This window comes from Neopsephotus bourkii, unplaced genomic scaffold (assembly GCF_033783945.1).
Source record: "Neopsephotus bourkii isolate Nb327-2 ecotype Australia unplaced genomic scaffold, CSIRO-AGI_Nbou_v1 NB_85, whole genome shotgun sequence".
Classification (NCBI taxonomy): Eukaryota; Metazoa; Chordata; class Aves; order Psittaciformes; family Psittacidae; genus Neopsephotus; species Neopsephotus bourkii.
In genome coordinates this window covers 85,673-99,000 of record NW_026900602.1, presented here as the reverse complement: position 1 = coordinate 99,000, position 13,328 = coordinate 85,673, and positions in this window count along the sequence as shown.

Genomic DNA, 13,328 nt, shown 5'->3' with positions numbered 1-13,328 from the left:
TTCCACCATGGGAAGTGCTCTCCTTCCTTGTTCTGTCCTTGCCTTTGCCACGATGGGATTTCACCCAACGCCATGACACGGCCTGGAAGTTCTCCTGGAAATCTGGGGCCTGCTTCCAGCTTGAAGGGGAAAAGCGAGGCTGAGGCTGGATCCATCCCAGCACCAACAAACCTGCATTAACCCCCCCTGCCCTTAGGCTCAGGAGGTTTGTGTGCAGCTGGTGTTGCTTTGCAATGGGGGAGCTGAAGTCTTGGCTTGCTTGTTCCGGGACAGTTCCTGGATCAGCTGGAATCAGCATCTCTGTGGTGTGTGTGGGGGGCTGGAGGCCTTCCTGGAGCAAATCAGATGGGGCAGGGGCAGAGCTCCCTCTGCCCCATGGCCGGGGAAGCTGCGCTATTCCTTTGGTCAGGAGTTGTCATCGCAGGGGAGCCCCACAACAAAGGGCACAGTCTTGCATTGAGCACTTCAGTTTCGGAGCTCTTCCTGTCCCCCAGTGCATTAACACACACACACACACACCCCCCTCTGCAAAAGCTCTTTTCCTGCAGGAAGAAAAAGCATTCCAGCCCTCCTGAAGTCAATTCCCCTTCAAGAAGCATTCGAAATGCACCGAGAGCCCTTTCCCAATGTGCATTGTATTGAGCTTTATGGCAATGTATGGAAATGAGCCTGGATCCAATGAGGCAGAAGCATTTAAATATTCATCATGCCAGTACAGCACATGCAAAGCAGGCTCTGGGCAGGGCTGTGTTCCATTTGCTTTCCTGTGGGTAATGAAGCTGGGAATGAGGTGCCCAGCATTTGGCTCATCGGTGCCAAAGGCATTGCATGAGGTCAAGACTGAGGGGCTGGGACAGCCCAAGTGATGCTCACCCAAGAGACCCTCCTGTGCACATGGGGTGGGTGCAGCCCCACGCTGGGTTTGCTCTTCTTTCCCTGTTAGGTCCATGCTAGTGTGGCCGTTCCCTCACAGGTGATGGGGAGAGCGCTGTGGTTGTCAGTATCCCAGGATTGAAAGCCTCATTGGGTTTCTCAGGCTCCTTAGCTGTGTGGAATCCCATCTCTCTTCTCGTCCATCCATAGCCTGGTGGTGGTTATTCACCTGTTTCCAGCAGGTATTGTTGCTTGCCATGGAAAGCTTTATGGCCTATCCAGAACCAGCTAGAAGAGCACTTAAAACTTTTTATGGCCTCTTGTTATGATTTATTATCATCAGACCCCCCCTGCAGTCCTGATCCAGCTCTGAGGGAAGCACACAAAAGGACTGGACCTGGTGGAGTGAGTACAGAGGAGGCCATGGGGATGCTGCGAGGGCTGGAGCAGCTCTGCTCTGGAGCCAGGCTGAGAGAGCTGGGCTGGGGCAGCCTGGAGAAGAGAAGGCTCCTGAAGGGGAGACCTGAGAGCAGCTCCAGTGCCTAAAGGGGCTGCAGGGAACCTGGAGAGGGGCTGGGACAAGGGATGCAGGGACAGGGCAAGGGGAATGGCTTGAACCTGCCCGAGGGGAGACTGAGCTGAGCTCTTAGGCAGAAGCTCTTCCCTGTGAGGGTGCTGAGGCGCTGGCACAGGGTGCCCAGAGAAGCTGGGGCTGCCCCATCCCTGGCAGTGCTCAAGGCCAGGTTGGACACAGGGGCTTGGAGCACCCTGCTCCAGTGGAAGGGGTTGGGATTGGAGCTGGAGGAGCTTTAAGGTCCCTTCATCCCAACCCATTCTATTATTCCCCATTCTATTATTCTAGGTGTGTGCTGAGCAAGGGACCGAGTCCATCAGCTCTTTCTGCAGGGATGCTGTGATTCATCCAGCTCACAGGGATGGGACAGAGGTAAAACTGATCTGGCTCTCACAAACCCTGCTTGTTTTCGAGAGGTGCTGAGCTCTTACACTGCAGTTTTGTCCCTTTCCTTCCCTCCTTTTTCCCTGCTGGGCGTGAAGAAGGAAGTTCCAATTCTAAACCAGACACGGAACGAAGATGAGCATCTTCTCTGCTTCCTTTCCCTTTAATGACTCCATGATGCTCTAATTGGGCTTAAGTTGGCTTCAAAAGCCACAGAACCGCACCTGTGCTTCTAATGAGCTTTGCAATTACAGGAATAGCTTCATCTTCCTTTTAATTAGGCAGTGACAAGGTGAAAGTTGCACCTGAGTTCCTTGCGTGCTGCTTGTTCCTTGGCTCCTTCACCCCATGCACAGGCCCTGGACCGGGGTTAATTCACAGAGCTCGCACAGGCTGCGGGATCCCGCCTGGAAGCTCACCCCAGCAGCAGGAACCGGAGCCTCCAGCAGCACATTCCCTCCTGGAGACACCTCCGTGGCCTGTGGACTCCCATTGCCTGCTGCAGCCGCCACGCTTGGCTCTTGAGGGCAGCCGCATGTGTGAACCCCATCACTGGGCTGTGATGTATCCCGGTGTCCCTGCAGGAATCCCGGCATGGTTGGGGTTAAAGCGCATCCAGTTCCACCCCCTCCCACTCCGTCTCTGCTTGGCCATTGAGCCATTGATCACAGCTCTTTGCATGGGTCACCCAGCCCATTCTGTATCCACCGGGTGCTCCATCCATCAAATCCGTGTCTCTCCAGTTCAGAGACAAGGATGTCGTGCAGGACCATGTCAAACGCCTTGCACAAATCCCAGTATCCCAGTATCCCAGTATCCCAGTATCACAGTATCCCAGTATCCCAGTATCCCAGTATCCCAGTATCTCAGTATCCCAGTATCACAGTATCCCAGTATCCCAGTATCCCAGTATCCCAGTATCTCAGTATCCCAGTATCCAGATCCAATCCCAGTATCCCAGTATCCCAGTATCCCAGTATCCCAGTATCACAGTATCCCAGTATCACAGTATCCCAGTATCCCAGTATCCCACTATCCCAGTATCCCAGTATGTTAGAGATTGGAAGGGACCCCAAAAGCTCATCCAGTCCAATCCCCCTATGGAGCAGGAACACCCAGATAAGGTCACACAGGAACGTGTCCAGGCGGGTTTTGAATGTCTCCATAGAAGGAGACCCCACAACCTCCCTGGGCAGCCTGGTCCAGTGTTCTGTCCCCTCACTGAGAAGGAGTTGAAGTGGAACCTCTTGTGTTCCAGTTTGCACCCATTGCCCCTTGTCCTATCATTGTTTGCCACTGGGAAGAGCCTGGCTCCATCCTCGGGACACTCCCCCTTTATATATTGATATACACTGATAAGGTCACCCCTCAATCTCCAGACTATAGAGACCCAGCTCCCTCAGTCTCTCCTCATAAGGGAGATGCTCTGCTCCCTTCATCATCTGAGTTGCCCAGGTACATTCCATCCTTTCCCACCCACGCTGTGGCTCCATCTCTAAGGGCATCACTTGCCCTTAGAGATGCCACGTTGGCTGTCACCAGTCCCCCCCTGTTGTCCATGTCCCTTAGCATGGTTCCCAGGAGGATCTGCCCCATGACCATGGAGTCATAGAATAGTTTGGGTTGAAGGGAACTTAAAGCTCCTCCAGCTCCAACCTCTGCCATGGGAAGGGACCCCTTCCACTGGAGCAGCTCCCTGTGTCCAGCCTGGCCTTGAGCACTGCCAGGGATGGGGCATCCAAACCTTCCCCATTCAACCCATTCCATTGTGCCAGCACCCTCACAGGGAAGAACTCCCTTACACCCAACCTGAACTTCCCCTCTTTCAGTTTGAACCCATCTAGGGGGGTATCCCCCCTTTTCCAGGCAGGAAGGTGCTGCCGTGCATCCTCACTTTGGGACTCCACGGTCCATAGGTGCCGGTCATCCCATGGAAATCAAGGATCCTCCTTTTCGGAGCCCATGGATCTGCTCATCCCCATGCAGGAGCGGGATTCCAGCCGGCTGGCACGCCGGGCTCAGCCTCCTGCATATTACAGTGGGAGGCTGGAGCTGGAGCTAATGCTATGCGGGGAGATGGAGCCTCTTGGATTATTCCTATGGCTTCCCGAGGGAAGCAGGCGCTGCTCCCGCTCCAGCTCCCATTGAAAGCCTCGGGAAGGGCTTTGGGGTGGTCCCGAGCCCCGGCAGGCAGCGGGGTCAGCACCAGGGCTCTATCCCAAGCGTGTCCCTGGAGGAAAGTGGGTACGGGGGGGGTGTGAAGGGGAACAAACGGAGCCCTTTGTGCTGCCCCGGGGTGTTCCCGTTAATGGGGTGATTAATGTATGCATTTATGCTGATGAAACGCTGTGTTAGGGGCTTGATGAGCCGGTGCTGAGCCCCGATCAGGAGGGATGCTCTGGGTGGGATCTGGGGGGTGCTGCAGAGCCGGGGGCTCCCCTTGCACCCACCCACAAAGTGGGGCCACGGGGGTTGTAAAGGGTGGGGAATGGGGAATGGGTTTGGGGGGGGGGGGTCCTGGCACTTCGGGGCCTCACTTTTAGGGGGGTTTGGATGTGGGGCTCTGGCTTGGGGAAGGGGCAGCAATTGGGGCTGCGCTGTTTGGCAATGGGGAGGTTCTGCGTGGTCAGGATGGGATTGAGGGTGCCTGGGGAAGGTCTGGGTTTGGGAAGGGGGCCCCCGGTGAGGGGGGGCTCTGGGTTTGAGGTGCCCTGGGTTGGGGTTGAGGGGGGGGTCCACTTAGGGGGCGGTCTGGCCCGAAGTGAGTGTGGGGCAGCTCCAGCCTTGGGGTGCTTTGGGTTTGGGAATTGGGGAGGCTCTGAGTTGGGGGGGGGGGGGTCTGGTTTGGGGGAGTCCTGAGCTTTGGAGCTCTGACTTTGGGGGTCTCAGGGCTGGAGGGGGCTCTGCTACAGGGTCTGGTGGGGGGGGGGGCTGTGGTTTGGGGAGCTCTGATTTGGGGGCTGTGGGGCTGGAGGGGCTCTGCTTTGGGGGGCTGGGGAGGGGTTTTGGTTTCAGGGTTTAGGGGCTTTGGGGGGGACTCTGGTTTCGGGGTGCCGGGGCTGTGGCTTGGGGGGTCTCTGCTCGTGGAGTGTGTCCAGGTTTTAGGGGTGTCCCCTGCTCAGAGGAGGGGGGGGGAATCTTTGGTTTTGCGGGGTCCCCGGTTTTGGGGCATCGCTGGTTTTGAGGTGTCAGGTCCCTGCTTTGGGGGAGTCCCTGCTTTTGGGGGTTCCCACTTTGGCGGAGTCCCTGCTTGGGGGGGTCCTGGTTTCGGGGGGTTCGCTCCTCGGGGTGTCCCCGGTTTGGGGGACAGAAGAGTCCCCGGCTTCACGGTGGGGTCTCTGGTTTGGGGGTGCCCTTGCTCTGGAGGGTCCCTGCTGGGGGTTCCTCAGTTTCGGGGAGGGGGGGTCCCAGTTCAGGTGGTCCCAGTTCGGGGGTCCCGGTTTTGACGGGGGGGGGGTCCCAGTTCAGGTGGTCCCCACTCGGCGGTCCCGGTTTTGACGGGGGGGGGTCCCAGTTCAGGTGGTCCCCACTCGGCGGTCCCGGTTTTAGGGCCTCGGCCCCCTTCTTTCGGGGGCTCCCCGATACCCGGCTCCCTCTCCGGGTCTGTCCCGCTCCAGCGGGGCTCCGAGCGCCCCCCAGCGGCCGCAGCCGCCCTCGCAGCCCCCGGCTGCGGCAAAGGCCTGCGCATAAATTATGCTCATGACGCAGCAGCGAAAAAATCCCCCCCCCCCCCCCCTTTCCGCACCCCCCTCCCCCCTCCCTCCCTCCCTCCCTTCCCCCCCCGGGAACCGCTCACGGAGCCCGCACCCCCGGAGCCCCGCACGCACCCCCCCCACCCCCGACCCCGCTCCGCGCCCGCGGGGTCCCGGCGCCGCCCCGCTTTGTGCCGCCGCTGTCGCGGTGCGGTGAATGTGGGATTGTGCCCCGGCAGCGCGGAGCGGAGCGGAGCGGAGCGGAACCCCCGCGGCCAGCGCCCGGTGCGGTGAGTGCGGGGCCGGGGCCGGGGCCGGGGCCGGGCGGGGGGCGGTGGGTCCCGGCGCGGTGAATATGCAATGGCGTAATTAGCATAATTTATATATTTATGATAAAGAGCGATGGATATGGGGGGGGGGGGGAAGAACCGCGCGGAGGGAACGCGGCGGAGCGCAGCGATGGAGGGGGGGGCGCAGGGAGGTTGGGGGGAGTTTTTTGGGGGGGAAGTGGGGATGCGGATGGGGGGCACGGGATGGGGGGGAGCGCGGAGAGTTGGGGGTCCCTGGGGGACCCCGGAGCTGGGGGTGGCCAAGAGGGGGCTGGGGAGCCCCGGGGCAGAGGAAAGGGGGTGACAGCGCCGGGGGGTGTGGGGAGGGGGTTTTGGGGTGCAGGAGAGGAGGAGCAGGGCTGGGGACGAGCAGTGCGGGGGGGGGCCACACGGACCCAGTGTTGGGGTCCTGCCGAGGGAAGGCAAAGGGAGCCCGGGGTGGGAGACGAGGGGTGCGGGGGGGGCGGGGGCAGGAGTCAGGCAGGGATTTGTGGGTCCAGGAGCTCGGGGGGTGAGCAGAGACCCGCGGGGGGTGGGGGGTGTCCAGGGGCATTTCGGGTTCTCTGCAGGGTTTGTGGCACCGCAGGGGTCAGGGGGGGCAGCTTGTGATGCTGTAGGGATGAGGGGGCTGTTTGTGGTGCTGTAGGGATGTGGGGGGCTGTTTGTGGTGCTAGGGAGGTCAGGGGGGGCTGTTTGTGGTGCTGTAGGGATGGGGGGGCTGATTGTGGTGCTGTAGGGGATGGGGGGGCTGTTTGTGATGCTAGGGAGGTCAGGGGGGGCTGTTTGTGGTGCTGTAGGGATAGGGGGGCTGTTTGTGATGCTAGGGAGGTCAGGGGGTGCTGATTGTGGTGCTGTAGGGATGGGGGGGCTGTTTGTGGTGCTGTAGGGATGGGGGTGCTGATTGTGGTGCTGTAGGGATAGGGGGGCTGTTTGTGATGCTAGGGAGGTCAGGGGGGGCTGTTTGTGATGCTGTAGGGATGGGGGGGCTGTTTGTGGTGCTAGGGAGGTCAGGGGGGGCTGTTTGTGGTGCTGTAGGGATGGGGGGGCTGTTCGTGATGCTAGAGAGGTCAGGGGGGGCTGTGCACCCCTGCGGGGGGGGGCAGTGCCCTAGGGCAGCTCACCCGAGCACCCTGCACCCCTCTGTTTGCTTCTCGGGGTGGGGGGGACCTGCCCTGGGTGCTGCAGAGGATGGGGGGGGGGCTGTGGAGAGGAGAGCAGGGGCTGTGCCCCCCCCTCAGACCCATCCCAGCACCCGCGGCCGTTCCAGGGTCAGGCTTGGTCCTGAGCCTGCTCCAAAAGCCCCTGAGGGAGCACTGGGGGGGGGCAGAGCACACCCCAACCTCCCCCCCCCCATGGCATTTCATGGGACCATAGGCTCGGGTTGGGGGGGGGGGGTTCTGTGCTTCCTGGACCAGCCGCGATGTTCCTCTGGGGTGCCCTGGGTGCTGAGGCTGCTCCGGACCCTCCCTTGCAGCAGGGGTGAGGGATGCACCGGGCACTGCTGTGAAGGGCTTGGGGGAGCCGAGCTCTGCCCCTCTGGTGTGACCTTGGGAGGTGAGCTCAGCCCCATTGCCTCTGTGGGGAGCGGGAATGGAAACAGCTTCCAGCTGGGAAAGGGTCTCTGGAGACAGGGGCAGGCTCCTGGGAAGCTGAGCCGGGTGCTCCCTGTGCTGGGCACTGGGTCTGCAGGGCAGGAGGCAGGGAAGGGAGCTCCCCCTCCCATCCTCGGGATCAGGCTTGAACCCCAAACACCCTGAGAAGGTGGGAAGCATGAAGAGGAGATTGAACCGAGGATGGAGAGATCCAAGTGAGGATGGAGAGATCCAAGTGAGGATGGAGAGATCCAGCTGAGGATGGAGAGATCCAAGTGAGGATGGAGAGATCCAGCTGAGGATGGAGAGATCCAAGTGAGGATGGAGAGATCCAAGTGAGGATGGAGAGATCCAAGTGAGGATGGAGAGATCCAGCTGAGGATGGAGAGATCCAAGCGAGGATGGAGAGATCCAGCTGAGGATGGAGAGATCCAAGTGAGGATGGAGAGATCCAAGTGAGGATGGAGAGATCCAAGTGAGGATGGAGAGATCCAGCTGAGGATGGAGAGATCCAAGCGAGGATGGAGAGATCCATCTGAGGATGGAGAGATCCAGCTGAGGATGGAGAGATCCAGCCGAGGATGAAAAGATCCAGCTGAGGATGGAGAGATCCAGCCAAGGATGAAAAGATCCAAGTGAGGATGGAGAGATCCAAGTGAGGATGGAGAGATCCAAGTGAGGATGGAGAGATCCAAGTGAGGATGGAGAGATCCAAGTGAGGATGGAGAGATCCAAGTGAGGATGGAGAGATCCAAGTGAGGATGAAGAGATCCAAGTGAGGATGAAGAGATCCAAGTGAGGATGAAGAGATCCAAGTGAGGATGGAGAGATCCAGCTGAGGATGAAGAGATCCATCTGAGGATGGAGAGATCCAAGTGAGGATGGAGAGATCCAAGTGAGGATGGAGAGATCCAGTTGAGGATGAAGAGATCCAAGTGAGGATGGAGAGATCCAGCTGAGGATGAAGAGATCCATCTGAGGATGGAGAGATCCAAGTGAGGATGAAGAGATCCAAGTGAGGATGGAGAGATCCAGCTGAGGATGGAGAGATCCAAGTGAGGATGGAGAGATCCAAGTGAGGATGAAGAGATCCAAGTGAGGATGGAGAGATCCAGCTGAGGATGAAGAGATCCAGCTGTGGATGAAGAGATCCAGCTGAGGATGGAGAGATCCAAGTGAGGATGAGAGATCCAAGATTGAGGATGAAGAGATCCAGCTGAGGATGGAGAGATCCAAGTGAGGATGGAGAGATCCAAGTGAGGATGGAGAGATCCAGCTGAGGATGGAGAGATCCAAGTGAGGATGGAGAGATCCAAGTGAGGATGAAGAGATCCAAGTGAGGATGGAAGATCCAAGTGAGGATGGAGAGATCCAATGAGGATGGAGAGATCCAGAGATGAGAGATCCAAGTGAGGATGGAGAGATCCAAGTGAGGATGGAGAGATCCAGCTGAGGATGGAGAGATCCAGCTGAGGATGGAGAGATCCAAGTGAGGATGGAGAGATCCAAGTGAGGATGGAGAGATCCAGCTGAGGATGGAGAGATCCAAGTGAGGATGGAGAGATCCAAGTGAGGATGGAGAGATCCAAGTGAGGATGGAGAGATCCAGCTGAGGATGGAGAGATCCAAGTGAGGATGGAGAGATCCAACTGAGGATGGAGAGATCCAAGTGAGGATGGAGAGATCCAGCTGAGGATGGAGAGATCCAAGTGAGGATGGAGAGATCCAAGTGAGGATGGAGAGATCCAAGCGAGGATGGAGAGATCCAAGCGAGGATGGAGAGATCCAGCCGAGGATGGAGAGATCCAAGTGAGGATGGAGAGATCCAAGTGAGGATGGAGAGATCCAAGCGAGGATGGAGAGATCCAAGCGAGGATGGAGAGATCCAAGTGAGGATGGAGAGATCCAGCCGAGGATGGAGAGATCCAAGTGAGGATGGAGAGATCCAAGTGAGGATGGAGAGATCCAAGTGAGGATGGAGAGATCCAGCTGAGGATGGAGAGATCCAGCTGAGGATGGAGAGATCCAACTGAGGATGGAGAGATCCAAGTGAGGATGGAGAGATCCAAGTGAGGATGAAGAGATCCATCTGAGGATGAAGAGATCCATCTGAGGATGAAGAGATCCATCTGAGGATGGAGAGATCCAAGTGAGGATGGAGAGATCCATCTGAGGATGAAGAGATCCAAGTGAGGATGGAGAGATCCAAGTGAGGATGAAGAGATCCAAGTGAGGATGGAGAGATCCAGCTGAGGATGGAGAGATCCAGCTGAGGATGGAGAGATCCAGCCGAGGATGGAGAGATCCAAGCAAGGATGAAGAGATCCAGATGAGGATGGAGAGATCAACAGGGATGGAGAGATCCAAGTGAGGATCACCAGCCGAGAAAAAGATCCACTGAGGATGAGAGATCCAAGTGAGGATGGAGAGATCCAAGTGAGGATGGAGAGATCCAAGTGAGGATGGAGAGATCCAAGTGAGGATGGAGAGATCCAAGTGAGGATGGAGAGATCCAACTGAGGATGGAGAGATCCAACTGAGGATGGAGAGATCCAAGCGAGGATGGAGAGATCCAACTGAGGATGGAGAGATCCAACTGAGGATGGAGAGATCCAGCTGAGGATGGAGAGATCCAAGTGAGGATGGAGAGATCCAAGTGAGGATGGAGAGATCCAGCGAGGATGGAGAGATCGAGGATGGAGAGATCCAGCTGAGGATGGAGAGATCCAAGTGAGGATGGAGAGATCCAAGTCGAGGATGGAGAGATCCAAGTGAGGATGGAGAGATCCGAGGATGGAGAGATCTCACAGAGGATGGAGAGATCCCAGAGATCCAACTGAGGATGGAGAGATCCAAGTGAGGATGGAGAGATCCAAGCGAGGATGGAGAGATCCAGCCGAGGGTGGAGAGATCCAAGTGAGGATGGAGAGATCCAGCTGAGGATGGAGAGATCCAAGTGAGGATGGAGAGATCCAAGTGAGGATGGAGAGATCCAAGTGAGGATGGAGAGATCCAAGTGAGGATGGAGAGATCCAAGTGAGGATGGAGAGATCCAGCCGAGGGTGGAGAGATCCAAGTGAGGGTGGAGAGATCCAAGTGAGGATGAAGAGATCCATCTGAGTATGAAGAGATCCATCTGAGGATGGAGAGATCCAGCTGAGGATGGAGAGATCCAACTGAGGATGGAGAGATCCAAGTGAGGATGGAGAGATCCAAGTGAGGATGAAGAGATCCAAGTGAGGATGGAGAGATCCAAGTGAGGATGGAGAGATCCAAGTGAGGATGGAGAGATCCAGCCGAGGGTGGAGAGATCCAAGTGAGGATGGAGAGATCCAAGTGAGGATGAAGAGATCCAAGTGAGGATGGAGAGATCCAAGTGAGGATGGAGAGATCCAAGTGAGGATGGAGAGATCCAGCCGAGGGTGGAGAGATCCAAGTGAGGATGGAGAGATCCAAGTGAGGATGAAGAGATCCAAGTGAGGATGGAGAGATCCAAGTGAGGATGGAGAGATCCAAGTGAGGATGAAGAGATCCAGCTGAGGATGGAGAGATCCAAGCGAGGATGGAGAGATCCAAGCGAGGATGGAGAGATCCATTTGAGGATGAAGAGATCCAGCTGCAGATGAAGGGATCCATTTGAGGATGAAGAGACCCAGATGCAGATGCAGGGATCCATTTGAGGATGAAGGGAACCAGCTGCAGATGCAGGGATCCATTTGAGGATGAAGGGAACCAGCTGCAGATGCAGAACGTGCCATAGCCAGGGGGGAGATGTTTCCCTTTCACGGTGCACAGAGGTTTTGCCAGTAACCGTTAAAGTGCGATCCAACCGACTGTGTTGGTCCCCCCTTTTCTCAGGCAGGTTTTGGGGGCCTCCACCAGCTCTTTCCTCTCCCTTCCTCCCTGATGCCAACCAGCATCTCCCATCTCCCATCCCGCCCATTTGCAGCTCTCCAGGGGTTCATCCAGGCTGGGAAGCGCCCGCTCTGTGGCAGCAGCTCCATTTCTCCACTGATGCCAATTCCTGAGCTGGCTCCTGGCCTTGGCAGGCTCCCCATGGCCACCATTCCAGGCCCATGGCCACCATCCCAGGCCCATGGCCACCCATCCAGGCCACCCATCCAGGACCATGGCCACCCATCCGGACCATGGCCACCCATCCAGAACACCCATCCGGACCATGGCCACCCATCCAGGACACCCATCCAGGCCCATGGCCACCCATCCAGGACACCCATCCGGACCATGGCCACCCATCCGGACCATGGCCACCCATCCAGGACACCCATCCAGGCCCATGGCCACCCATCCGGACCATGGCCACCCATCCAGGACACCCATCCAGGCCCATGGCCACCCATCCAGGACACCCATCCAGGCCCATGGCCACCCATCCGGACCATGGCCACCCATCCAGGACACCCATCCAGGCCCATGGCCACCCATCCAGGACACCCATCCAGCCCCATGGCCACCCATCCCAGCTCACCATGACCCTGTGCTTTCCTTTGTCACCTTCATTACCAGCCCCACGTGGCTGCGTTTCCCATTGGCACTGGAGGAGGAGCTGGGCCTTTAGGGTGGCTTTTCCTGGAGTCTCCTTTGGGATTGAGCATCCCCAGGCCGGGGTTTTCCAGGCTGGCTCAGGGCTGTGATGGAGCCGGCGGTGCGGATGCTGGAGTCCTGTAGCTGGCTCTGCTCCGGCTCTCTGCTGTCCTGTGCCAGGGGTGGCATCACCTCAGCTCCTGCCTCAGTGTCCCCATCAGTGAATGCAGGAAGGATGGAAGACGACACTGTGTCAAAGGCTCTTTAAGGGGGAAGCTGGTTTGTGAGGGACCAAAAGCACCGCTGGGGTCCAGGTTCCCCCCATTGAGACACCTGGGAACGTGCTTGGGAAAACCATCCATCATTTCCAGCCTGGATCTCTGCCCTCTGAGCTGCTGAGCCTGCGTGAGGGACACTGGGGCTCTGCTGTTACCATAAAGCTTCATTTCCAAGGAGCTGACTCGGCTCTGGCCCCTTTGCATCGGTGATGGCTTTGCTGGGAGGTGTTGGGGTGCTGGTACCCGAGGGATGGAGCAGCTCCCATAGGAGCCAGGCTCAGAGAGCTGGGCTGGGGCAGCCTGGAGAAGGGAAGGGGAGACCTGAGAGCAGCTCCAGTGCCTAAAGGGGCTGCAGGGAACCTGGAGAGGGGCTTGGGATGTCCATCCACAGGGATTAACCCAGGTTAATGACAGCAGGCAAGCAGCGAGCTGGAGCCGTGGCCAAAGCATCCTCAGCACTGTGCAGCTTCAACAGAAACCCCTTTGGGTTCCTCACCTGTGGCAACTCGATTCCAACTTCGATTTGCACCCACTTGGGATCCATCTCTGACTCATCAGCACCCCCAATTAACACAGCAATTATATTCACAGGGAGGCTTGGAGCATCTGAAATTATCCCCCCCCTTGCTTTTTCCTTTAATATTATTATTATTAGTGTGTGCATTTCATTTCCTCGCCACCATCTGCTCGAGCTGCTGCCTCCCTGCGCTGCTCCCAGCACCACCAGCTGGGCACATCACTGGTCCCATTAATCGCAAGCTCCAACCCAGAAGGACCAAGTGTGAAGAAGCAAAATGAAAAGGTGCAGGAGGAGCAGCCCACTCGCACCCAGCAGCACCAGGCTCTGCTCAATGGAGTGCATGGAACAGAGGGAAGAATCCTTCGTGCTGCTCTTCTCTTTCCTTGGGTCTTCCTCCCATGGGGCAGCCCTGGGCAGCTCCAGACTTGGATCCAGGTTGGAGCAGGGATTTGCTGCTCTCTTCAGCCTTGCTGTTGTGCTACAAGAGACCTGCAGGTCTGAGGGATGCTCTTGCACTTGGGATGCTGGGGATGGAGAGCAG